At 45.0% G+C, this 27642-nt stretch overlaps 1 long non-coding RNA gene across 7 annotated transcripts in view; it reads right to left on the reverse strand.

Annotated features, from left to right (window-relative positions):
• The window catches only part of LOC106510655, a 30376-nt gene continuing 21809 nt past the window's right edge, over positions 19076-27642 (reverse strand). For 6 of the 7 annotated variants that reach the window (XR_002344980.1, XR_002344983.1, XR_002344979.1 and 3 more), the window contains 2 exons: positions 25088-25208; positions 19076-20258 (listed from right to left, as the gene is read on the reverse strand). This is a non-coding gene — a long non-coding RNA (uncharacterized LOC106510655). Of the gene's footprint in view, positions 20259-21161; positions 21199-25087; positions 25209-27642 lie in introns of those variants that run through there. The other variant, XR_002344982.1, reaches the window with a different exon arrangement.

Genomic DNA, 27642 nt, shown 5'->3' on the forward strand with positions numbered 1-27642 from the left:
GTGTGTGTGTGTGGGGAGGGGTGGTGTTGCTGCAGCTCATGAAGTGCTGCGATGCTCTTTAGGAGATACAAGATTGAAATGTCTTTCTCCTGGCCCTTGATTTTGATTGCTAAATATCTTTTTTGAATTACTGAAGTATAGTTGATTTACAATGTTGTGTTAGTTTCTGGCGTCCAGAAAGTGATTCAGTTATACAGATATATATATATATATACACAGATATATATATATGGTTTATTACAAGATATTGGATATAATTCCTGTGCTATGCAGTAAATTCTTGTTTCTTTAGTCTATTTTATATATGGTGGTGTTATCTGTTAATCTCATACTCCTAATTTATCCCTCCTACTCCCCCCCCCCCCGCGGGGAATCATAGGTTTGTTCTCTATGTTAGTGAATCTGTTTCTGTTTTGTAAATAAGTTCATTTGTATTTTGATTATTTATTTATTTATTTTTGCTCTTTAGGGCTGCACCTGCAGCATGTGAAGGTTCCCAGGCTAGGGGTCGAATTGGAGCTGTAGCTGCTGGCCTACACCACAGCCACAGCAATGCCGGATCCTTAACCTATTGAGCAAGGACGGGGATCGAACCCATAAGCTCATGGCTACTAGTTGGGTTCGTTACTGCTGAGCCACAAGGGGAACTCCCAAATATGCATCTTAAGAGGCTCTTGCTATTATTTTGGTAGGATCCATCTCCAGAAGAGCAGTCCCTTGTTCAGTAGCATATGCATTTAAATACTGCTCTAAAAATGGATCAAACCACTTGCTCAAAAATTTGTAACCCCTTTTGAGTTCTCACCTCTGTTTGTGAGCCTGGCCACTTTTCTACGTGTCACCAGCACCAGGCCTCATCCATCTTTCATCTGTTTGCTACTGTGATAGGAAAAGCACGCACCAGCCCAGTAGCTCCTTTTCTTTTTATTACTAGGGATGTTGTGCCAGACATTTTGATGACACTGCTTTGATCTAGTTTGTGTGTTCACTTTATTTTTATGATTATAAATATATATATATATTTTTTGTCTTTTTGCCTTTTCTAGGGCCGCTCCCGCGGCATATGGAGGTTCCCAGGCAGGGATCGAATCGGAGCTGTAGCCGCCGGCCTACGCCAGAGCCACAGCAACGCGGGATCCGAGCCGCGTCTGCGACCTACACCACAGCTCACAGGCAACGCCGGATCGTTAACCCACTGAGCAAGGGCAGGGACCGAACCCGCAACCTCATGGTTCCTAGTTGGATTCGTTAACCACTGCGCCACGATGGGAACTCCTGATTATAAATATTTTAATCAGAATTGTACCAAATGTTTTACAGACTTAATACTTTCAATACTTCTAGTGTTCCAATGAGTTACCCAAAGCCGTACCACAAGCAGCAGAACTAGGTTTAGAAATCAGCTCTATTAAACTCTAATTTAAAAAGCTACATGCACCCCATGGTCATATATATGTATATATATATATGGGTTTTTTACTCAGGCACGAAAAAAGAATGAAATAATGCCATTTGCAGCAACATGGATGGACCTTGAGATTATCATACTAAGTAAGTCAGGAATAGCAAGACAAATACCATATAATATATAATATCAATTACATAGTGGAATCTAAATTATGATACCAACAAACTTATTTACAAACAGAAATGGATTCATAAACATAGAAAACAAAATTTGGAGTTACCTGGTGGCTCAGTGGGTTAAGGATCTGGTATGGTCACTGCTCTGGCTGTGGCACAAGTTCAATCCCTGGCCCAGGAACATGCTTTGGGTGTGGCCAAAAAAAAAAAAGAAAAGAAAAAAGGAAAAAACTTACGGTTACCAAAAGGAAAGAGGGTGGGGGGAGGGATAAATTAGAAGTTTGGGTTTAACAGATACAAACTGCTATATATAAAAATAATAAACACAAAGTCCTAATATATAGCACAGGGAACTATAGTCAATATCCTGTAAAACCATAACAAAAAAGAATATGACAGAGTATATGTATATCGGGAGTCGTGGCTCAGTAGTAACAAACCTGACAAGTATCCATAAGGACATAAGTTGCAGCCCTAGCCCCATTCAGTGGGTTAAGGATCTGGCATTGCTGTGAGCTGTGGTGTAGGTCAAAGACACGGTTCGGATCCTGTGTTCCTGTGACTGTGGTATAGGCTGGCAGCTGCAGCTCTGAATTGACCCCTAGCCTGGGAACCTTAGTATGCCAAGGGTGTGGCCCTAAAAAATATATATGTGTGTGTGTGTGTGTGTGTGTGTGTGTGTATCTGAATCACTTTGCTGTACACCAACTAATATAACATTGTAAATCAGCTATACTTCAATAAAAAAGAAAGAAAGGAAGGAAGGAAGAAACCAGCTCTCTTGAATCCCATTTCCTCTATGCCACGCCCACCCATCATGGCAGGAAGCAGCTAAGTGAGAACAGAAAGCCCCAGGTCATAAACATGGGCTTATTTCACGGTCTTCTTTCTCAGGTTCAGTTTCCTATTACGCCTCTCCGAAAGAAGCAGTCATGTCACCATTCTAATCCATCACATGCTTTATTCATTTGACAATTTTTTTTTTTTTTTGAGTGCTCAGTCCTGAGACTGCAATGATGAAAGGGATGTTTAGGTAACAAACTGCAGATGAGCAGAAACACCCTAGATGCTCCCTTGAGTGTTTCGGTCAGGACACTACTTTGGCACCCACTTAAGCCAAGAGTCTTTATTTTTATTTTATGGCATATGGAATATTTTATTTTATTTGAAGCATATGGAAGTTCCTGGGCCAGGGACTGAATCTGAGCTGTGGCTACGACCAACATTATGGTTGCAGTAACACTGAATCCTTTAATCCACTGCGCCAGGCCAGGCATTGAACCTGTGCCGCTACAGTGACGCAGGCTGCTGCAGTCAGGTTCTTAACTCACTGCACTACAGCGGGAACTCCCAACAGTCTTTAAATATTTTTTCAAAATGTTTATTTAGCAGAGTGCCGAATACTGCATAGGGAGACCTAATGGAGGAAGGGTTCTCTTACTCTACCATTATCCTAAGCAATTCAGTTCTGGCCCAAACCTGCAAAACAAAAGTCCTACTATTAACCAGATTCAACCAAACTCTCTAAAGGCAGTAGCTGGAGCAAACCCTTGTAGGTTTCAAGCCCTATCTTACCTGACAGTCATACATATCATTCTTGAGAGGAGTTTGGTTTTTTCCTGTTTTTTTTTTTTTTTTTTTTTTTTCTTTTTTCTTTTTAGGGCTGCACCTCCAGCATATGGAAGTTCCCAAGTGAGGGGTTGAATCAGAGCTGCAGCTGCCAGCCTATACCACTGCCACAGCAATACCAGATCCAAGTCACAGCATCTGTGACCTATGCCACAGCTTGCAGCAGCCCCAGATCCTTAACCCACTGAGGGAGGCCAGGGATCAAACCTGCATCCTCATGGATACTAGTCAGTTTCTTAACCCATTGAGCCAGAACAGGGATTCCTTCTTTTGTTGTTTAAATAAGGTAACCAGTCTTTATGTTTCCAGGGTTTCCTCTCATGATTTGAGGTCTGGATCTGTGAGATCAAGCCAAGTGAAGAGGAGGGATGACGTGGGGATGGGGAATGGGGGGTAAGGTGTAGTCTTCCCAGTGTGGAGAATAGCCAGTGGAGGCCCAGAGCAGGGGTCCTGACCTAGAAAAATTAAAATTCCATCAGACTAGAGGGGAAAGGGGTTGGGGGATTCTGCTGTTAGAGTTTTTCCCTTCTCTTTTACCTATTACGTTAGAAAAACATCTTCAGACTGGAGTTTCCGTCATGGTGCAGCGGAAACGAATCCGACTGGGAACCATGAGGTTGCAGGTTTGATCCCTGGCCTCGCTCTGCTTAAGGATCCGGTGTTGCCATGAGCTGTGGTGTAGGTAACAGATGCGGCATTGCTGTGGCTGTGGTGCAGGCCGGTGGCTACAGCTCTGATTAGACCCCTAGCCTGGGAACCTCCATATGCCACGGGTGCAGCCCTCAAAAGACAAAAGACAAAAAAAGGAAAAATATCTTCAGACCTATTATTTCTACCACACGTCATATTGTTCAACTCACTCTCCCAATACACACTGGGTAGCATTTTATTTATTTATCTATTTTTAAATTTTTTTTGTCTTTTTAGGGCTGCACTTTTGGCATATGGAAGTTCCCAGGCTAGGGGTAGAATCAGAGCTGTAACCACCAGCCTCCCCACAGCCAAAGTAACAGCAGATCCAAGCCAGGACTGCGACCTTCACCATAGCTCACGGCAACGCTGGAGCCTTAACCCATGGAGCGATGCCAGGAAACGAACCTGCGTCCTCATGGATACTAGTCAGATTCGTTTCTGCTGAGCCACAATGGGAACTCCTAACATTTTATTTTCTTAGTTCAATGAATTTTATTATATTTATAGTTGTACAATGATCATCACAACCAAATTTTACATTTCTATCACAAACCCCCAGCCCATTCCCCCACCCTCCCAACCTGTCTCCTTTGGTAACCATAAGTATTTCAAAATCTATGAGTCAGTTTCTGTTCTGCAAATAAGTTCATTGTATCCTTTTTTTAGATTCCACATATAAGTGATAGCATATAATGTTTATGTCTCACTGTCTGTCTAACTTCACTTAGCATGATAATTTCTAGGTCCATCCACATCGCTGCAAATGCCATTATTTAATTCTTTTTTATGGATGAGTAATATTCCATTGTGTATATGTACCATATCTTCTTTATCCATTCCTCTATCAATGGACATTTAGGTTGCTTCCATGTCTTGGCTACTGTATACAGTGTTGCAATGAACTTTGGGGTGTACATGTATTTTTCAAGTCATGGTTTTCTCTGGATAGATGCCCAGGAGTGGGATTGCTGGATCAAATGGTAGTTCTATTTTTAGTTTTCTGAGGAAGCTCCATACTGTTTTCCATAGTGGTTGCACCAATTTACAATCCCACCAACAGCGTAAGAGGTTTCCCTCTTCTATACATTCTCTCCAGCATTTACTGTTTGTAGACTTTTTTTTTTTTTTTTTTGTCTTTTTGTCTTTTTGTTGTTGTTGTTGTTGTTGCTATTTCTTGGGCCGCTCCCTCGGCATATGGAGGTTCCCAGGCTAGGGGTCCAATCGGAGCTGCAGCCACCGGCCTACGCCAGAGCCACAGCAACGTGGGATCCGAGCCGCGTCTGCAACCTACACCACAGCTCACGGCAACTCCGGATCGTTAACCCACTGAGCAAGGGCAGGGACCGAACCCGCAACCTCATGGTTCCTAGTCGGATTCGTTAACCACTGCGCCACGACGGGAACTCCCTCTTTGTAGACTTTTTGATGATGGCCATTCTGGCTGATGTAAGCTGGTACATCATAATAGTTTTGATTTGTGTTTCTCTAATATTTAGCGATGTTGAACATCTTTTTATGTGTTTTTTGGCCATCTCTGTGTCTTCTCTGGAGAACTGTCTGTTTAGATCTTCTGCCCATTTTTTGATGGGATTGTTTGTTTTTTTGGTATTGAGCTGCTGCAGGAGGTGTTTATATATTTTAGAGATTAATCCTCTGTCCGTCGCTTCATTTGCACTGCTCCATTCACTCTAATGTTAGTAAATTTTTATATCTATTGTATCATTTCTCTATCAGATCATTTGTATAACTCTCATATCTGCGCTGTCCACTAGAATAGGCATTGGAGCTAGATAATGAGATCAATGCCATTGGTGTCCTTGCCCTCACCCTCTGCCCCTACAGGAATGTGTCACTTGAGCAGTCTCTATATTTTGAGCTGAACTGATAAAGAAGACAATGAATATACATATATATATAAATATAAATATTTGTGTTATATATGTATATTTATTTATTCATACAAAAAACTAAGGAAATGGTTCGGTGAAGTAATCATAAAGGCTCCCTGACCCAATATCTCGGGTGACAGAGGATTTTAAGTGCGAGCCTGGTGATATCCAGCATAGGAATAGATTCATCTCCTGGGCAGAGTGTATCTGCATGCCACACATGGGAGCAGGAAAATAACTGGGGAAGTTACAAAAGAAATAAATAAAAATATTTTTGTAGAAATAAATGCATACATTCCAGGTAAATTGCTCTGGTCTGATGTCGCTAGGCGAGGATATCTGACAGATTCAGTGGTGTCAGTATGTCTGTCTCTTTTCCAACAGGCAGCAGTCTTGACCCTGACACCTTCTCTGGTGAAACATGAACGCATAGTAATTTTTTTTAATCATTTATTATTTGAGATTCTTGCAGATTCTTGGGGCTCAATTTCACTTTAGCGGCAAAGCGATCCAGTCCTCCATGTATATACATGTATCTTTTCTCACACTATCCTCCATTTGCTTCCAAAAAGAATGACTAGATATAAATCCCTGTGTTAAACTGCAGGATCTCTGTGCTTACCCTCTCCATGGGCTTGAGTTTGGATATATTAGCCTGTGCTTTTTTCGCTCAAAGGGCTGAGGGAAATTTCTTTCTTGCCGTTGGAGATGAGCTTCACTTTTCTGGTAAGCGCCAGGGTATGGAGGCCTGCCCAAAACCAGAATTGACGAATTAAGCTGCGTTGATTGGTATCATCCGGCAAGCTGTCAGGGAGTTCCCTCCTGGTCGGCTGGCTTAAGAGTCTCTCTGTGTCACTGCTGTGGCTGTGGCAAGAACTGCATTGGCAGATCAAACTTTGGCCAGATGTCATCCCAGTGTCACCGGGGGTATGCAATAAATTGATAAATACAAACAGATATTTAAAACAATGAGCTTTGTTGATAAAGATGTCAATGAATACATAAATATGTATGAATATAAATGTGTGTATGTGGATATATATATATTTCTACAAAAAACAAAGGAAATATTTCTGGAAAGCAATCAGAAATGCTCCCCTGACCAAATACCTCTGGTGGCATAGGGTTTAATTGCAAGCCTGGGGATGTCCAGAATAGGACAACCCCAATTCATTTAATGGGCAGTGTGTGTCTGCATGCCACACAGGGTGCAGGAAAATAACTGCGGAAGTAAAATATAAATTAAAAAATTTTTAATAGAAATAAATCATACACACTAGGCAATTTGGTCTGGTCCGATGTCGCTAAGCTAGGAAACCTTGACAGGTTCAATGGTGTTAGTGTGCCTGTCTCTTTTCCCAAGAGGCAGCAGATTCAACCATGATACCTTCTTTGGAGGACCTGAGCCACTTGTAATGTTTGTTTTTTTTTTTTAATCATTTATTATTTGTGATTTTCTCTAATTCAGAGGGCTCAATTTCACTTTGCAACAAAGCGATCCATTCCTACCTGTGTATACAGATACTTTTTCTCACACTATCCTCCATTCGCTTCCAAAAAAATGACTAGATATAGATCCCTGTGTTAAACTGCAGGATCTCTTTGCTTACCCCTCCATGGGCTCAAGTTTGGATGTATTACCCTCCAAATCCCAGTCCAATCCAGAGCTTATCCCTCCAATCTGGCAACCCCAAATCTGTTTTCCTGTCCATGTATTTCTTTCCTGTCTGAAGGATCATTGGTGTCCTTTGTCAGATTCCAGATTAAAGGAGTTTCCAGTGTTGATTGTCTTTCCTTTTTGGACATATTTCGTTTAGTATGAGCATTTTTCTAATCATCTCTTTGGCTGCCAATGGCACTTTCTTCACTCTGTTTTATGGCTGAGTGCTCTTCCATTGTGTATGTGGACATCCTCTTCCTAATCCAATCATCTGTCCACGGACATCAAATGTGATTCCATGTGTTGCTATTGTGAATAGGGCTGCATGAACAGTGCGGGGCATTTCACTTTTTGAAAAGAATATTTTCAGGATATATGCCCAAGAGTGGGATTGCTGGGTCAATAGGTCATACTATGTGGTCTCAGATGACCTAGTTCCTGTGTTCTTTAGTTGTCGTACAAATTTACCTACACACCCACACTGTAGGAGGGCACCTACATTTCCACACCCAGTCCAGGAGTTTTTAATTCAAGACATACAAATGATGGCCATTCAGAGAGGGCTGAGGGGGTACCTCAGCTTCGCTTTTTCAGTTCACTCTTAATGAGCGATTTTGTTCATGTCCCCGGTTCTTGTTGCCCTCTGGATATCTGGTTCAGGGAAAGGGCTACTCAGGTCTTTTCCCCATTTTCCAATTGGGTTGTTGGGTTTGCTTTGTTTTTGGGTGGCCTCGGTGGTTGAGCTGTTTATTTTGGAAGGCTAGCCTGACCTGGGTATTGGGATCTGGACACATTGCTTGCACGTTGTGCATGGCAAGTTCATATAGTGTGAGATTATGGAGAGCAGCTGTGCCAGTTGTTGGGCATTGTCTCTCAAGAGGTCCCGAGATACTCTATCCTTTTCTTTTCATGCGAGGCTCTTATTGTCTTTCTATGCACCTGATATGGAGACATGACCTAAAGCCAGTTCAGGCATTTAAGGCTGGTAGATTGATTGATAAAAAGCAATGTCTCACTGAGATCCCTCCTGGCACCCCGGGTCAAAGATCTGCCTTTTCTCTGGGGTGGGTTTGGTAAACACTGTGGCTTGAAAAATATCGATGGGCAAACCACTCATGCACTCTCCAGGTGGGGCCAATAAATTTAGAAGGAAAGAGAGAATGAGAAGAAAAAATAAATAAAACCAAAGAAAGAAACGAGGCCAGACATTATAAAGGAAGGACTCCCAGGTGGAAAATCAAGAAAAAAAATCAATAATTCCATCACTACACACGTATCTTCATAAATACATAAGTGCAGTCTTCTATAATAAAGGAATAAGGCTGGCATGTCATGATGGGTTGAGAGCTGAGGGTTTAAAAAGCAAGGCATGGCCTACGTTGGCCTCAGGGCTCTGAAAGCCTTTGAGAGTGAAATAGTCCACTTGGAAGGGCACTTCTTGGTATTTCATGAAAGCGGGGGAAGGAGACCTAACCCGCATATGGCTCCGTGGCCAGTGCAGCACCTGGGGCTGCTGTGTCAGAGAGAGGAGGAAAAACTGAGAGTGGCTCTTCTAGCACATGTCCACACGAGGGCGCCAGAGTACATTCTGGCTCCAGGTGCAGCTCTGAGGCTCTAACAGGTGAGAGTTTCAAGGTTCTAAAGTGCAGGCTCAGCGTTGGGGGCTGATGGTGTCTTGAGCGGATCCCACGGTAAGCACCCAGAGGATTATAGGTTGTTTCCTGGGCGCCAGGGACTCTGCCCCAAGAAGGCTCCTTTCAGGCAGTGGGCACATGTGTCCCTTGAGCATTTGGAGGTGAATGCTAGCCTGGTTGGGGGGCAGTGTGTTTAGAAGGCTTGAAGCATTTACTGGGTTTTGGCATTCATTGTGTTTCTCAGAGGCAGGAGCCGAGACTTACACAGCATCGCTGTTGTATCGTGAGCTGGCCATTTTCAAGCCCCTGACCTTCTGGCGTTTAGGTAGGTGGAGAAAGAGGGTGGTTCTGATGCATAAATGGGGGACTTCAGTGGCATTAGTGTGCAAAGTTGTCTAATCCCTGTGGTTTTTTTTCGCTCAAGGGGCTGAGGGAAATTTATTTCTTGCCGTTGGAGATGAGTCTCCCTTTTCAGGTCGGCGCCAAGGTATGCAGCCTGCCTGAAACCAGGATTGATGAATTAAGCTGGGTTGATTGGTATCACCCAGCAAGCTGTCAGGGAGTTCCCTCATGGCTGCCTGGCTTAAGAGTCTCTCTGTTACTGCTGTGGCTATGGCAAGAGTGGCGTTGGCAGATCAGACTTTGGCCAGACATCATCCCAATGTCGCAGGGGGCACCCAATAAATTGATAACTACAAACAGATATTTAAAACAATTTGCTGAATTGATAAAGAAGTCAATGAATATATACAAACACATATAAATAAAAATATTTCTTCATATATACATCTATATATCCCTACAGAAAGCTAAGGGAATGCACAGGTTTAGCAATCTTAAAGGCTCCTCTGACCCCGTATCTTGGGTGGCAGAGGGTTTTATGTGCTAGCCTGGGGAGGCCCAGCATAGGAGTGGATTCATTTCCCGGGCAGAGTGTATCTGCATGCCACACATGGGTGCAGGAAAAGAACTGAGGAAGTGAAAAAAAAAGATAAAAATGTTTTTACAGAAATAAATTCATACATGCTAGGTAATTTGGTCTGTCTGATGTCACCAGGCTAGGAATTCTTTCCAGGTTCAACGGAGGCAGTGTGCCTGTCTCTTTCCCTGAGAGGCAGCAGTCTCGACCCTGACACCTTCTCTGATGAACCCTGAGCCACTAATATTGTTGGTTTTTTTTTCATGATTTTTATTTGCAATTATCGCTAAGTCATGGGTCTCAATTTCACTTTATTGACAAAGCGATCCAATTGTACACGGATATACATACACCTTTTCTCACATTATCCTCCTTTTGCTTCCACCAAAGTGACTAGATATAGGTCCCAATGCCAAACAGCAGGATTTCTCTGCTTACCCTCTCCACGGGCTAGAGTTTGGATGTATGACTCTCCAAATCCCAGTCCTCCCCACAGCCTATCCCTCCAACCTGGCAACCCCAAATCTGTCATCTAGTGCATGCATTTCTTTCGTGTAGAAAGGCTCATTGGTGTCATTTGTCAGAGTGCAGGGGGAAGGGGATTCCCATGGTATGTGTCTTACCCTTTTGCACAGATTTTGTTTAGTTTGAAAGTTTTTCTTACCATCTATGTGGCTGCCAATGGGATCTTCTTCTCCCTTTTTTTGTGTATATGGACATCCTCTTCCTAATCCAATCATTCGTCCTTGGACAGCGACTGTGTTTCCATGTGTTGCTAGGGTGAATAGTGCTGCATGACCATAGCGGGGCATAAAACATTTTGAAAAGGACATTTTCAAGATATATACCCAAGAGTGGGATTGCTGGGCCATTCGGTCATACTATGGTTATGTTTTGGATGACCTACTTCCTGGGTTCCTTAATCGTTGTACAAATTTACCTAAACACCCTCACTATAGGAGGGCACCTTCATTCCCACATCCGGTCCAGGATTTTTTATTTGAAGACATCCTAATGATGGCCAATCAGCTTGTTTTGATTTGCAGTTTACTCTTAATGAGTGATGGTGTTCCTTTTCACATTGCTGTTGCCCTCTTTATATCTGGCTTAGGGAAAGGTGTATTCAGGTCTTCTCCCCATTTTTCAATTGGGTCGTTGGTTTGTCTTGCTGTTGGGTGGTATCAGTGGTGGGCTGTTTATTTTGGAAGGCTATCCTGACCTGAGTATTGGGACCCAGATACAGTTCCTTCGTGTTGTGTGTGGCAGGTACATAAATGGTGATATTTTGGGGAGCAGCCGTGCCAATCGCTGGGCATTGTCTCTCACGAGAGGTCTCAGGAAACTCCATCCTTTTCTTTCCATATGAGCCTCTTCTCTTCTTTCTATGCACCTGATATGGAGGCATGACCTAAAGCCAGGTCGGTAATTTAAGGCCAGTCGATTGATGGATATAAAGAAAGCTCTCACTGAGAGCCCTCCCAGGACCATGGGTCAAAGATCTGCCTTTGTCGCTGGGGTGGGTTTGGTAAACACTGTGGATTGAAAATCATCGATGGGCAAACCACTCACACATGCTCCAGGTGAGGTCAATAAATTTAGAAAGAATGAGGGAATGAGAGAAAGAGAAGAAGATGAAGGAAAAAAAAAAAAAAAAAGATAACGAGTCCAGACTTAACGGAGGAAGGAATCCCAGGTGGAAAATTAAGAAAAACATCCATTGTTCCATACCTACACACCTATCTTCATAAATACGTAAGTGCAGTGTTGTATAAAAAAGGCAGAAGGTTGGCATGCCTTGATGGGTAGGGAGCTGAGGGTTTAAACAGCGAGCATTGCACAGGTTGGCCTCAGGGCTCTGAAAGCCTTTGAAGAGTGAAAAATCCGGGAGAGGAGGAAAGTCTGAACGTGGCTTTTAGGGCAGATGTCCACACGAGGGCGCCAGAGTACCTTCCTGCCCCAGGTGCAGCTCTGAGGCTCTAACGGGTTAGAGATCCAAGGCTCTAAGTATGCAGGCTCAGCATTTGGGGTGATGGTGTTATGAGCAGATCCCACAGCAAGCACCCAGAGGTTTATCAGTTGTTTCCAGGGAGACAGGGACTCTCTGCTCCCAGAAGGCTCATGTGAGGCAGTGGGCACAGGTGTCCCTTGAGCATTTGGAGGTGGATGGGTAGCCTGGTTGTGTGGCAGTGTGCTGAGAATGCTTGAAGCATTCACCGGGTTTTGGCATGCCTTGTGTTCCTCAGAGGCAGGAGCCGAGACCCACACAGCATCAGTGTTGTATCCTGATCTGGCCATATCCAAGCCCCTGACTTTCTGGCTTTTAGGTAGGTGGAGAAAGAGGGTGGTGATGATGAATAAATGGGGCACATCAATGGCATTAATGTTGGCTGTTGGATAATGCCTGTGCTTATTTTGCTCAAATGGCTCTGGGAAATTTCTTTCTTGCCTTTCGAGAGGAGCCTCACTTTTCAGGTCGATGCCAGGTTATGGAGTCCTGCCTGAAACCAGGATTGATTAATTACGCTGGGTTGATTGGGCTTATCCAGCAAGTTGTCAGGGAGTTCCCAAGTGGCTGCCTGGCTTATGAGTCTCTCTTTATAAATGTAATAAATTCATTGAGTAATAAAAAATAAATAAAAATTAATTTAAAAAAAGTCTCTCTTTGTCACTGTTGTGGCTGTGGCAAGAACTGTGTTGGCAGATCAGACTTTGGCCAGACATCATCCCAATGCCACAGGGGCACCCAATATAATGATAAATATGAACAGATATTTTAAAAAATGAGCTTAATTCATAAAGAAGGCAATGAATACATACATACATATATAAATGTAAATATATATATTTATTCTTAAATAAACAAAGGAAATTGTTTGTTAAATCAATCATAAAGGCTCCCCTTACCCAATATATCGTGTGGCAGAGGGTTTTAAGTACAAGCCTGGGGATGCCAGCTTAGGAGTGTATTCATCTCCCAGGTAGTGTGTATCTGCATGCCACACATGGGTGCAGGAAAATAAATGGGGAAGTAAAAGAATAAATGAATAAAAATGTTTTTATAGAAATAACACGCGCTATATAATTTGGTCTGGGCCCATTTCACTAGGTAGGCAATCCTGAAAGCTTCAACCGTGTCAGTGTGCCTGTCTCTTCTCCCAAGAGGCAGCAGTCTAGAACCTGACAACCTCTCTAGTGAACCCTGGCCCCCAGTATTTTTGGGTTTTTTTGGAAATCATTTATTATTTGCAATTATCACTAATTCATGGGGTTCAATTTCACTTTAGCAACAAAGCGATCCATTCCTACATGTACATACATATATGTTTTCTCACGTTATCCCCCGCTTACTTCCAAAATGAATGATGAGATATAGGTCCCCTTGCTAAACACAGGATCTCTGTGCTTACCTTCTTCAAGGGCTAGAGTTTGGATGTATTACCCTCTAAATCCCAGGCCTACCCACAGCTTCTCCCTCCAATCTGGCAACCCAAAAACTGTTTTCCAGTCCCTGAGATTCTTTCCTGTCTCAAGGTTCTTTGGTGTCCTTTGTCAGATTATAGGCTGAAGGGTTTCCAATGGGATTTGTCTTTCCCTTTGGACATACTTCGTATTTATAACCAACTCTTTGGCTGCCAATGGCACTATCTTCGCTCTGTTTTATGGCTGAGTACTCTTCCATTGCGTATATGGACATTCTCTTCCTAATCCAATCTTCTGTCCATGGACATCGAATGTGTTTCCATATGTTACTATGGTGAATAGTGCTGCAGGAACATAGTGGGGCATTTCACTATTTGAAAAGAACATTTTCTGGATGTAAGCCCAACAGTATCTATATCTATATCTATATCTATATCTATATCTATATCTATATCTATATCTATATATGCCTACACACCTATCTTCATAAATACATAAGCGCAGGTTTATCTAAAAACGGAAGAAGCCTGGTATGCCATGATGGGTAGTGAGCTGAGGGTTTAAACAGTGACACATGTTGTAGGATGGCCTCAGGGCTCTGAAAGTCGTTGAGAGTGAAATAGCCCACTTCAAAAGGCACTTCTTGGTATTTCCTGAAAGTGGGGAAGGAGTCCTAACCCGCATCTGGTCCCTCCCCCTGCCAGTGCAGCCCCAGGACTGCTGAGCCAGAAAAGAGGAGGAAAGCCTGAGAATGGCATTTAGAGCTGATGTCCACACGAGGGCGCCAGAGTACCTTCTGGCGCCAGGTGCCGCTGCAAAGCTCTACAAGTTAGAGCTCCAAGGCTCTAGAAGTACAGGCTCAGCGTTGGGACTCAGCGTGTCTTGAGCGGATCCCACAGCAAGCACCCAAATATTTATCAGTTGTTTCCTGGAACTAGGGACTCTCTGCTCCCAGAAGGCTCATGTCAGGCAGTGGGCACTGATGTCCCTTGAGCATTTGGATGGGGATGGGTAACCTGGTTGGGTGGCAGAGTATTTAGAATGTTTGAAGCACGCACTGGGTTTTGCCATGCCTTGTGTTCCTCAGAGGCAGGAGCTGAAAATCATATAGCATCAGTGTTGCATCGTTAGCTGGCCATTTCTAAGCCCCTGACCTTTTGGCCTTTAGGTAGGTGGAGAAAGAGGGTGGTGCTGATGAATAAAGGGGGACTTCTGTGGCATTCGTGTGGGCAGTTGGCTAATCCCTGTCTTTTTTCGCGAAAGGGGCTGAGGGAAATTTCTTTCTTGCCGTTGGAGATGAGTCTCCCTTTTCAGGTCGGCGCCAGGGTATGCAGGACTGCCCGAAACCAGCATTGATGAATTAAGCTGGGTTGATTGGTCTCATCCAGCAAGCTGTCAGGGAGTTCCTTCGTGGCTGCCTGACTTAAGAGTCTCTGTTACTGCTGTGGCTATGGCAAGAGTGGCGTTGGCAGATCAGACTTTGGCCAGACGTCATCCCAATGTCGCAGGGGGTAGCCAATAAATTAATAAATACAAATGGATATTTAAAATAAAGAGCTCTTTGATTAAGAATGCAATGAATACATATATAAAAATGTATTCCTACAAAAGCTAAGGAAAATTTTCTGTAAAGCAATCATAAAGACTCTCCTGACCCAATATCTCGGGTGCAGAGCCTGGGGAAGCCCAGCATAGGAGTGGATTCATTGCCAGATAGTGTATATCTGTATGTCATACATGGATGCAGGAAAATAAATGTGGAAGTAAAATAATAAATAAAAATGTTTTTATAGAAATAAATTCATACATGCTAGGTAATTTGGTCTGGTCCAATGTCGCTAGGCCAGGAATTCCTAAGAGGTTCAGCGGTGTCAGTCTGCCTGTCTCTTTTCCCGAGAAGCATCAGTCTCCAACCTGACACCTTCTCTGGTGAATCCTGAGCAGCTTGTAATGTTTGGGTTTTTAAAAATCATTTATTATTTGCGATTATCGCTGATTCATGTGGCTCAATTTCACTTTAGCAACAAAGCGATCCATTTCTACAGGTATATACATATATCTTTTCTCATATTATCCTCTATTTGCTTCCAAAAGAATGACTAGATATAGGTCCCTGTGCTAAACCGAGGAACTCTATGCTTACCCCCTCCATGGGCCATTATTTGGATGTATTACCCTCCAAATCCCAGTCCAACCCACAGCCTCCCCCTCCAATCTGGCAACCCAAAATCTCTTTTCCAGTCCATGAGATTCTTTCCTGTCTAAAGGTTCATTGGTGTCCTTTGCCAGATTCCAGATTGAAGGTGTTTCAATGGGGTTTGTCTTTCCTTTTTGGATATATTATGTTTAGTATGAGAGTTTTTTGTATATCTTTGGCTGCCAATGGCACTATCTTTGCTCGGTTTTATGGCTGAGTACTCTTCCACTGTGTATATGGACATCCTCTTCCTAATCCAACCTTCTGTCCATGGACATCGAATGCGTTTAAATGTGTTGCTATTGTGAAGAGTGCTGCACAAACATGGCGGGGCATTTCACTTTTTGAAAAGAACATTTTCAGGACATATGCCCAAGAGTGGGATTGCTGGGTCATTCAGTCATACTATGTTTATGTTTCAGATGACCTAGTTCCTGTGCTCCTTAGTCGTTGTACAAATTTACCTACACACACACACTGTAGGAGGGCGCCTTCATTTCCACACCCAGTCCAGGAGGTTTTATTTGAAGATGACCTAATTATGGCCGTTCAGAGAGGGGTGAGGGGGTACCTCAGGTTCATTTGATTTGCAATTTGCTCTTAAAGAGTGATGGTGTTCATTTTCCGGGTGCTTGTTGCCCTCTGTACATCTGGTTCGCAGAAAGGGCTATTCAGGTCTTTTCCCCATTTTTCAATTGGGTTGTTTGTTTTGTTATGCTGTTGTGTGGTCTCGGTGGTTGAGCTGTTTATTTTGGAAGGCTAGCCTGACCTGGGTATTGGGATCCGGATATACTGCCTGCACATTGTGCATGGCAGGAGCATAAACTCTGAGATTTTGGAGAGCAGCTCTGCCAATAGCTGGCATTGTCTCTCCAATGTCTAAAGAAACTCCATCCTTTTTTTTCCACATGAGCCTCTTCTATTCTTTCAGTGCACCTGATATGGAGACATGATCTAAAGCCAGTTCAGGCATTTAAGGCTGGTAGATTGATTGATAAAAAGCAATGTCTCACTGAGATCCCTCCGGCAACTTGGGTCAAAGATTTGCCTTTGTCGGGGGATGGGGGGGGGGATTGGTAAACACTGTGGTTTGAAATTCATTGATAGACAAACCACTTACACATGATCCAGGTGGGGTCAATAAATTTAGAAATTAAGAGAGAAAGAAAAGAAGAAAAAAAAAAAAACATAACCAAAGAAAGAAACGAGGCCTGACATTACAAAGGAAGGCATCCCAGTTGGAAAAATAAGTAAAATCAATCATTCCATCCATACACACGTATCTTCATAAATACATAAGTTCAGGGTTCTACAATAAAGGAATAAGGCTGGCGTGACATGATGGGGTAGGGAGCTGAGGGTTTAAAGAGCGAGGCATGGCCTACACTGGACTCAGGGCTCTGAAAGCCTTTGAGAGTGAAATAGCCCAGTTGGAAGGGCCCTACCTGGTATTTCATGAAAGCGGGGGAAGGAGACCTAACCGGCCTATGCCCCCCACCAGTGCAGCCCTAGGGACTGCGGAGTCAGAGAGAGGAAAGCCTGGGAGTGACTTTTAGAGCAGATGTCCACACGAGGGCGCCAGAGTACCTCCTGGCTCCAGGTGCAGCTCTGAGGCTCTATCAGATTAGATCTCCAGGGCTCTAAAGGTGCAGACTCAGCGTTGGGGATGATGGTGTCTAGAGCGGAACCCACAGCAAGCACCCAGAGGTTTATCAGTGGTTTCCTGGGCACCAGGGTCTCTCTGCTCCCAGAAGGCTCATGTCAGGCAGTGGGCACAGGTATCCTTTGAGCATTTGGAGGTGGATGGGTAGCCTGGTTGGGGGGCAGTGTCTTTAGAATGCTTGATGCTGTCACTGGGTTTGGCCTGCCTAGTGTTATTCAGAGGCAGGATCTGAGACTCACGAAGCATCGGTTTTCTATCGTGAGCTGGCCATTTTCAAGCCTCTGACCTTTTGGCGTTTAGGTAGGTGGAGAAAGGGTGGTTCTGATGCATAAATGGGGGACTTCAGTGGCATTAGTGTGGAAAGTTGTCTAATCCCTGTGGTTTTTTTCGCTCAAGGGGCTGAGGGAAATTTCTGTCTTGCCTTTGAGATAAGCCTCACTTTTCAAGTCGGCGCCAGGGTATGGTAGCCTGCCTGAAACCAAGATTGATGAATTATGCTGGGTTGATTGGTATCATCCAGCAAGCTGTCAGGGAATTCCCTCCTGGCTGCCTCGCCTAAGAGTCTCTCTTTGTCACTGCTGTAGCTGTGGCAAGAGCAGTATTAGCAGATCAATATCGTAGAGTGCACCCCATAAATTTATACATACAAACAGATACTTAAACAATGTTCTTAATTGATAAAGAAGTCAATGAATACATATATATACAAACTGTATATATACATATTTATTCCTACAAAAATTAAGGATATGTCTATTTCTTCACTCTGTTTTATGGCTGAGTATGCTTCTATTGTGTATGTGAACATCCTCTTCCTAATCCAATCTTCTGTCCATGGACATCAAATGTTTCCATGTGTTGCTGTTGTGAAGAGTGCTGCACAAACATGGCAGGGCATTTCACTTTGTGAAAAGAATGTTTTTAGGACATATGCCCAAAAGTGGGATTGTGGAGTCATTCGGTCTTACTATGTTTCGGATGACCTAGTTCCTGTGTTCCTTTATCATTGTACAAATTTACCTAAACGCACACACTGTAGGGGGCACCTTCATTTCCACACCCAGTCCAGGAGTTTTTATTTAAAGACATCCTCACCTCATGTGGAAGTTCCCAGGCTGGGGAGTTCCATCGTGGCTCAGTGGTTAACGACCTGGACTAGGATCCATGAGGATGTGGGTTCGGTCCTTGGCATTGATCAGTGGGTTGACGATCTGGTGGTGCCATGAGTTGTGGTGTTGGTCGCAGATGAGGCTTGGCTCTGGCATTGCTGTGGCTGTTGTGTAGGCTGGCAGCTGAAGCTCTGAATCAACCCCTAGCCTGGGATCCTCCATGTGCCCTGGGTTCAGCCCTAAAAAGACAGGAAAAAGAAAAGTTCCCGGGTTGGGGTTGAATTGGAGCTGTGGCTGCCGACCTATACCACAGCCACAGCAAGTGGGAATATGAGGCTGAGTCTGTGGCCTACACCACAGCTCATGGCAACTGCCGGGTCCTTGGCCCACTGGGTGAGGCGGGGATCGAATCTGTGTCCTCATGGATACCAGTCAGATTTGTTTCTGCTTAGCCACGACGGGAAATCCAAGACGTAGGTATGTCTTTTGAAAAGCTAAACCTCTTGCCACTTTCACAGTTGTGTAAAAATGTGCCTTATTTGTGGAGGATTGAAATTTATGGAGGTGACTGAGGAGGGGGAGGCTAATGCCACTGAAGTCCCCGGGGAAATGAGAGGCACGGTAGGCCAGGGAATGCCACACAAAACCTGTCACATGCAGGGGTCAGGAAGCAGAGAGGATGGGATATTGTGCTTTTATGACCACAGTGGCAAGGAACAACTAGGTAGCGATGTCCCCTATTGAGCAGGAGCCAAAACACGTGCACTATAGTTGGAGGCTGAAAGTTTGTGACCTGGGGTCATGCTCAGAGGTGGGCCTGGGTGAGGTCAGGCATCTAGACGGCCTTCGGTGCGCCCTTGCGGGTCCAGAATCATCCATACTGCTCACCTCCCTGCTGTTGTCTTGCGACCACTTTACAGCCTCACTTCTCTCCGGAGCTCCGGAGATCTTAGCAAAGGACGTGATTCGGACGAGATGTGGGAAGAAGAGTTCCGGCAAGCCGGCAGCGCTGGCGAGATCTTCCCGGTCTGCAGGGCGAGTATGCCTCGTGCTCTCACCGGAGATTGTACCTGGAGGTTTGCGGGGGAGGTGGTCAGCGCTGCGGAGCTCCTGTCTCGGGTGTCGAATCGACCAGCACCCACCAGAGCCTTTCTGGGCGCCGCAGGGAAGCAGGAGAGGGTGTCCCAGCACTAGAGGTAGAAGTTAGGCCTGGTGGGTAAGCCCAGAAACGCGTCAGCAGGGTGCCTTTACAGTTTTCCTGAAGTTCAGATCTTGAGGTCGGGCCCCGGGAACTACGGGGAGACAGTGGGGATGACACCCCAGCAGCTCCAGCATCATGGGGGTCCTGGCTGTCTTTGCCTCCAAGGCTCTGGAGTTCGGAAATGGGGGCTGTGCTTTAGACCCAGGAAGCTGCCATTATCTGTGCGTCCTCGCCGGCGCCGCCGTTTTTCTTCCCGGAAAATTGCTGGGTCGGCCTCAATCTCTCTAGCCTGTTTAGGTCGACCCCATTCCTCAATAGGTGAAAGTTTCTTTACTCATAACCGAGAGTTCAAAAAAGAAAACATCAAGGAAGATGTTGATCTGATTGCGGCATCAGGTTTCTCTCTTTCCAGCCAAGCAGAGGTGGACAAGTTCTAAGATTCCTTGAGGGGTGGTGTGTGGTATGTGTCATTCTTTCTGTGTGGCATATGGAAGATCCCAGGCTAGGGGTTTCCCAGGTAAGACGCATCTGCGATTTAGACTGTAGCTCAGAGCAACACAGGGTACTTAACCCACCGATGGAGTTCAAGAATGGAACCCATGTCCTCTTGGATTCTAGTCCTGTTCCTACAACTGAGTCCGGCAGGAGCTCCCAGGATTCCTTTGGATAAAGGCAAGTAGCTGCTCTTAATCATTACACAATTACCAGGCACTGTTAGAGTAAACTACAACAGACGGGGCTCTCACAAGAAGAGAAGTTGGCGCTTTATGAGGAGGATTTGCGTGTGATGGACTCTGCTGTGTAGGGGGTGATGTCGCTTTCTACCCTTACACCTTTAGTGTGTTGTCTGTGATGTGCGGCACAGTTTATTTTCCTGTTCACAGAACAGTAGAACTGTTTTCTCTAAAAATAAAGACGGTCCTAATCATGGCCAGAGAGGGCTGGGAGTGCACCTCAGCTTCACTTTGATTTGCAATTCACTTTTTTTTTTTTGTCTTTTGTTGTTGCTGTTGCTATTTCTTGGGCCGCTTCCGCGGCATATGGAGGTTCCCAGGCTAGGGGTCGAATCGGAGCTGTAGCCACCAGCCTACGCCAGAGGCACAGCAACGCGGGATCCGAGCCGCGTCTGCAACCTACACCACAGCTCACGGCAACGCGGATCGTAACCCACTGAGCAAGGGCAGGGACCGAACCCGCAACCTCATGGTTCCTAGTCGGATTCGTTAACCACTGCGCCACGACGGGAACTCCTGATTTGCAATTCACTCTTGATGAGTGGTGGTGTTCATGTCCCCGGTGCGTGTTGCCCTCTGGATATGTGGTTCAGGGAAAGGGCTATTCAGGTCTTTTCCCCGTTTTCCAATTGTTGGTTTTGTTATGCTGTTGCGTGGACTTGGTGATTGAACTGTTTGTGTTGGAAGGCTAGCCTGGCCTGGGTGTTGAGATCTGGATAAAGTGCCTACACGTTTTGAGTGGCAGGAGCAAAAACGGTGATGGTTTGGAGAGGAGCTGTGGCGATCAATGGGCGCTTGCCTCCCATGGGGGTCTTATGAAATGCCATTCTTTTTTTTTTCCGTGTGAGCCTCTTTGTTCTATCCACCTGATATGGAGACATGACGTAAATTCAGGTCTGGCATTTAAGGCCGAAGGATAAAGAAAGCTCTCTCTCAGATCCCTCCCGTTGTTACCATGTGTCAAAGATCTGCCTTTGTCATTTGTGTGGGTATGCAAACCACTGTGGCTTGAAAATTGATGGGTTAAACCACTCACACATGCCCCATGTGGGGTCAATAAATTTAGAAGGAATGAGAAACGGAAAAAGAAAGGAACGATGCCAGACTTAAGGCAGGCATCCCAGGTCTAAAAAAAAAAAAATCAATCGTTCCATACCTATACATCTACCTTCATATACTTAAGTGGAGGGTTCTATAAAAAGGAAGAATGCTGGGATGCCATGATGGGGTAGGGAGCCGAGGGTTTTAAAAGCGAGGCATGGTGTAGGTTAGCCTGAGGTCTCGCAAAGCTTTTGATAGTGAAATACCCCACTTCGAAATGAACTTGTTGGTATTTCATGAAAGCAGAGGAAAGAGGCCTAACCTGCATCTGCCCTGCCCCCAGTGCACCCTGGCGACTGCTGAGCCTGAGAGTGGCTTTTAGAGCAGCTGTCCACACGAGGGTGCCAGAGTACCTTCCTGCCCCAGGTGCAGTTCCAAGGCTCTAAGGGGTTAGAGCTCAAAGGTCTAAAAAGTGCAAGCTCAGCTGTGGGGCTGAGGGTGTCTTGCGGGGATCCCCACAGCCAACACCCAGAGGATTATTAGTTGTTTCCTGGACACCAGGGACTCTGCTCCAAGAAGGCCCATGTCAGGCAGTAGGCACAGGTGTCCCCTGAGCATTTGGAGGGGGCTGGTTGGGTTGCAGTGTGCTGAGAATGCTTGAGGCCTTCATAGGGTTTTGACCTGCCTTGTGTTCCTCATGATGCAGGAGCCCAGACACACACAGCATTTGTATGGTATTGTGAGCTGGCCATTTCCAAGCCCCTGACCTTCTAGCCTTTAGGTAGGTGGAGAAAGACAAAGGGGGGGGGATGTCGGTGGCATGAGTGTGGCACTTGGCTAGTCCCCTGTGCTTTTTTTGCTCAAGGGGCAGAGGGAAATTTTTGTCTTGCCTTTTGAGATGAGCCTCACTTTTCAGTGTGGTGCCAGGTTATGGCGTCCTGACCAATACCAGGATTGATGAATTATGCTGGGTTGATGGGTATCATCCAACAAGCTGTCAGGGAGTTCCCTCGTGGCTGCCTGGCTTAAGAGTCTCTGTGTCACTGCAGTGGGTGGGGCCAGAGCTGTGCTGGCAGATCATCTTTGGCCAGACATCATCCCATTGTTGCAGGGGACACCCAATAAATTGAAAAATACAAACTGATGTTTAAAACAATGAGCTGAATTTTGATGAAGTCAGTGAACACACATATATAAATATTTCTTTATATAAACACACATATTTCAGTGCAAGCCTGGAGAAGTCCAGCATAGGTAGGAGTGGATTCATTTCCTGAGCACAGTGTATATTAAAAAGTTACACACTATGTAATTTTCTCTGGTCTGATGTTGCTAGGCTAGGAAATCTTGCCAGGTTCAATGGAGTCAGTGTGCCTGTCTCTTTTCCCAAGAGGCTACAATCTCCACCATGACACATTCTCTGATGAACACTGAGCCGCTAACAGTATTGAGTTCATTTTGTCATTTGGGATTATTGTTGATTTATGGGGCTCAAATCACTTTAATGACAAAGTGATATAAAATTGTACATGGGTATACCTACAACTTTTCTTTAGCTTCCAAAAAAAGGAGTGACTAGATATAGGCCCCTGTGCTAAAGAGCAGGATCTCTCTGCTTACCCCCTCCATGGGCCATTATTTGGATGTATGACCCTCCAAGTCCCAGGCCTCCCCACAGCCTCCCCCTCCAAGCTGGCAACTCCAAATCTCTTTTCTAGTCCATGTGTTTCTTCCCTGTCTAAAGGTTCATTGGTGTCATTTGCCAGAGTCCAGAGGGAAGGGGTTTCCCCTGGTTTTTGTATTGCTCTTGCGGACATATTTCATTTGGTATGAGTGTTTTCCTACTTTCTATGTGGCTGACAGTGGCTTTTTCTTTTTGGCTGATTCCTGTTCCATTGGAGACATATGGACATCTTCCTAATCCAATTATCTGTCCATGGACAGTGAATGTGTTTCCATGTGTTGCTAGGGTGAATAGTGCTGCAGGACCATAGGAGGGCATTTAACTTTTTGAAAGAACATTTTCAGGATATATGCCCAAGAGTAGGATTGCTGGGTCATTCTGTCATACCCTACGCTGTGCTCCTCAGTAGTTGTACAAATTTACCTACAACCCACACTGTAGGGGGGTGCCTTCCTTTCCACATCCAGTCAAGGATTTTTAAAAAAATTTTAGACATACTAATGATGGCCATTCAGAGAGGGTGGGTAGGGTACCTCGGCTTCGTTTTGATTTGCAATTCACTCTTCATGAGCGAGATGGTGTTCCTTTTCTTGGTGTGTGTTGTCCTCTACATATCTGGTCTAGGGAAAGGTATATTCAGGTCTTTTCTGCATTTTTCAGTTGGGTGGCATCAGTGGTTGAGCTGTTTATTCTGGAAGGCTAGCCTGACCTAGGTATTGGGATCTGGATACAGTGCCTCTGTGTGTGTGGCAGAAGCATAAACGGTAATATTTTGGGGAGCAGCTGTGCCAATCACTGGGCATTGTCTCTCACGAGGTCTCAGGAAACTCCATCCTTTTCTTTCCATATGTGCCTCTTCTCTTTTTTTCTATGCACCCGATATGGAGGCATGACCCAAAGCCAAGTTGGACATTTAAGGCTGGTAGATTGATGGATATAAAGAGAGCTCTCCCTGATACCCCTCCCAGCACACTGGGTTAGTGATTCTCCTTTGTCCCTGGGGTGGGTTTGGTCAGCACTGTGGCTTGAGAAACATCGATGGTCAAACCACTCAGGCACATGCTGGGGGTGGGGGTTCAATAATTGAGAGAATGAGAGTAAAAGAGAAAGAAGAAAAAGAAATGAGGCCAACTTAAGGAAGGAATCCTAAGTGGAAAATTAAGAAAAAATCCATCGTACCATAATACCCACACAGCTATTTTTATAAATACATAATTGCAGGGTTATATATATAAGTGGAAGAAGGCTGGCATGCCATGATGGGTCCAGAGCTGACAGTTTAAACAGTGTGGCATGGCATAGGTTGGAAACCCTTTGAGAGTGAAATAGCCCACATCAAAATGCACTTCTTGATATTTCATGAAACCAGGCGAAGGAGACCTGACCTGCATCTTGGCCCGGGACTGCTGAGCCAGGGAGAGGAGGAAAGCCTGAGAGTGACTTTTAGAGATGTCCATGTGAGGGTGCCAGAGTACCTTCCTGCCCCAGGTGCAGCTCTAAGGCTCTAACAGATTAGAGCTCCAAGGCTCTAAAAGTGCAGGCTCAGCATTGGGGCTGATGGTGTCTTGAGGGGATCCCACAGCAAACACCCAGAGGATTATTGGTTGTTCCCTGGACACCAGGGACTCTATCTGCTCCCAGAAGGCTCATCTGAGGCAGTGGGCACAGGTGTCCCTTGAGCATTTGGAGGTGGATGGGTAGCCTGGTTCTGTGGCAGTGTGCTGAAAATGCTTGAGGCCTTTCATGGGGTTTTGGCATGCCTTGTGCTCCTCAGGCAGGAGCCCAGACACACACAGCATCAGTGTGGTATTGTGAGCTGTCTATTTCCAAGCCCCTGACCTTCTGGCCATTAGGTAGGTGGAGAAAGAGAGTGGTGCTGATGAATAAAGGGGGGGACATCAGTAGCATAAGTGTGAGCATTTGGTTAATCCCTGTGCTTTTTTTCACACAAGGGGCTGAGGGAAATTTTTGTCTTGCCTTTCGAGATAAGCCTCACTTTTCAGTGCGGCACCAGGGTATGGAGGACTCACCGATACCAGGATTGATGAATTTAGCTGGGCTGATTGGTATCATCCAGCATGCTGGTTGGGAGTTCCCTCATGGATGCCTGGTTAAGGGTCTCTCTGTGTCACTGCTTGGCTGTGGCAAGAGCTGTGGTTGCAGATCAAATTTTGGCCAGACATCATCCCAAAGATGCAGGGGGCACCCAATAAATTGAAAAATACAAATAGATATTTAAAACAGTGAATACATACACATTTCTTCATATATACACAAATATATACACAGATATATTTACTGTTGTAGAAAGCTAAGGGAAATGGATAGGTTCAACGGAGTCAATGTGCCTGTCTCTTTTCCAGTGAGGCAGCAGTCTTGACCCTGACACCTTCTTTGATGAACCCTGAGCTGCTAATATTGTTGGTTTTTTTAATCATTTATTATTTGTGATTATCCCTAAATTGTGGGCTTCAATTTCACTTTGACAAAGCGATCCAGTCGTACATAGATATACATATACACCTTTTCTCACATTATTCTCCTTTTGCTTCCAAAAAAAGGGTGACTAATATAGGTTCCTGTGCTAAACAGCAGGATCTCCATTCTTAACCTCTGCATGGGCAACAGTTTGGATGTATGACCCTCGAAATCCCAGTTCCCCCCAAAGCCTTCACCTCTAATCTGTCAACCCAAAATGTTTTCCAGTCCATGCGTATCTTTCCTGTAGAAAGGTTTATTGGTGTCATTGGTCAGAGTCCAGAGGGAAGGGGTTTCAATGGTATTTGTCTTTCCCTTTTGGACCTATTTCGTTTAGTATTAGAGTTTATCTTATCTATGTAGCTGCCAATGGCCTTTTATTTGCCCACTTTTTTTTGGCTGAGTACTGTTCCCACATGTATATGGACATCCTCTTCCTAATTCCAATCATCTGTCCACGGACACTGAATGTGTTTCCATGTATTGCTATGATGAATAGTGCTGCATAGTGTTGCATGAACATAGTGGGGCATTTAAATTTCCCTCAGCCCCTTGAGTGAAAAGTGCACAAGGATTAGCCAGCTGCCCACACTCATGCCGCTGAAGACCCTCTTTCTCCACCTACCTAAAAGGCAGAAGGTCAAGAGCTTGGAAATGCCCAGCTCACAAACCACACTGATGCTGTGTGGGTCTTCGCTGCTGCCTGAGGAACACAAGGCAGGTTGAAACTCAGTGAATGCTTCAACCATTCTCAGCACACTGTCACCCAACCTGGCTACCACCCACCTCCAAATGCTCAAGGGACATCTGTGCCCACTGCCTCACATGAGCCTTCTGGGAGCAGATAGCGTCCCTGGTGTCCAGGGAACAACCAATAATCCTCTGGGTATTTGCTGTGGGATCCCCTCAAGACACCATCAGCCCCAATGCTGAGCCTGCACTTTTAGAGCCTTGGAGCTCTAACTTGTCAGAGACTTGGAGCTGCACCTGGGGGCCAGAAGGTACTCTAGTGCCCTCATGTGGACAGCTGCTCAGAAAGCCGTTCTCAGGCTTTCCTTCTCTGCCTCCACACTCTCTGGGGCTGCACTGGTGTGGGGAAAGATGTGGGTTAGGTCTCCTTCCCCCACTTTCATGAAATACCAAGAAGTGCCTTTGAAAGGGGGTTATTTCACTCTCAAAGACTTTCAGAGCCCTGAGGCCAACCTACACCATGCCTCGATGTTTAAACACTCCATTCAGTACCCATCATGACATGGCAGTCTTCTTCCTTTTTATATAACCCTGCATTTATGTATTTATGAAGATATGTGTGTAGGCATGGAACAACTGATTTTTTTTTCTTAATTTTCCACCTGTGGTTCCTTCCTTCTTTAAGTCTGGCCTCACTTCTTTTTTTTCCCCTTCTCTATCTCTGATTCATTTTCTCCAAATTTACTGACCGCACATGGATGCATTTCAAGCTACACTGGTTACCAAACCCCGCCCAGTGAATAGGGGAAATATCTGACCAAGGGTACCTGAAGGGATTTCAGTGAGAGCTGGGTTTATGTCAATCAATCTACCAACCTCAATTAATCTACCAACCTTAAATGACTCTACCAACCTTAAATGCCCTGCCTGGCTTTAGATCATGGCTCCATCTCTGGTGGATAGAAAGAAGAGAGGAGGCTCACATAGAAGACAAGAACAGCATTTCATGAGACCTTGTGAGAAACAATGCCCAGCGATTGGCACAGCAGCTCTCCAAAATATCAGCGTTTATGCTTCTGCATCCCAATACCCAGGTCAGGTTAGCCTTCCAAAATAAACAGCTCAACCACTGATGCCACCCAACAGCAAAACAAAAAACCAACAACACAATTGAAAAATGCAGAGAAGATGTGAATAGACCTTTCCCAAAACCAGATATACAGAGTGCAACACGCACTGGGAAAATGAACACCATTGCTCATTAAGAGTGAATTGTAGGAGTTCCCGTCATGGCTCAGTGGTTAATGAATCTGACTGGGAACCATGAGTTCAATCCTTGGCCTCACTCAGTGGGTTAAGTATCCGGCATTGCCATGAAGGTGTGGGGCACAGACATGGCTCAGATCTTGTGTTGCTG

The sequence above is a fragment of the Sus scrofa genome, chromosome 6 (genome assembly GCF_000003025.6).
Source record: "Sus scrofa isolate TJ Tabasco breed Duroc chromosome 6, Sscrofa11.1, whole genome shotgun sequence".
Lineage (NCBI taxonomy): Eukaryota > Metazoa > Chordata > Mammalia > Artiodactyla > Suidae > Sus > Sus scrofa.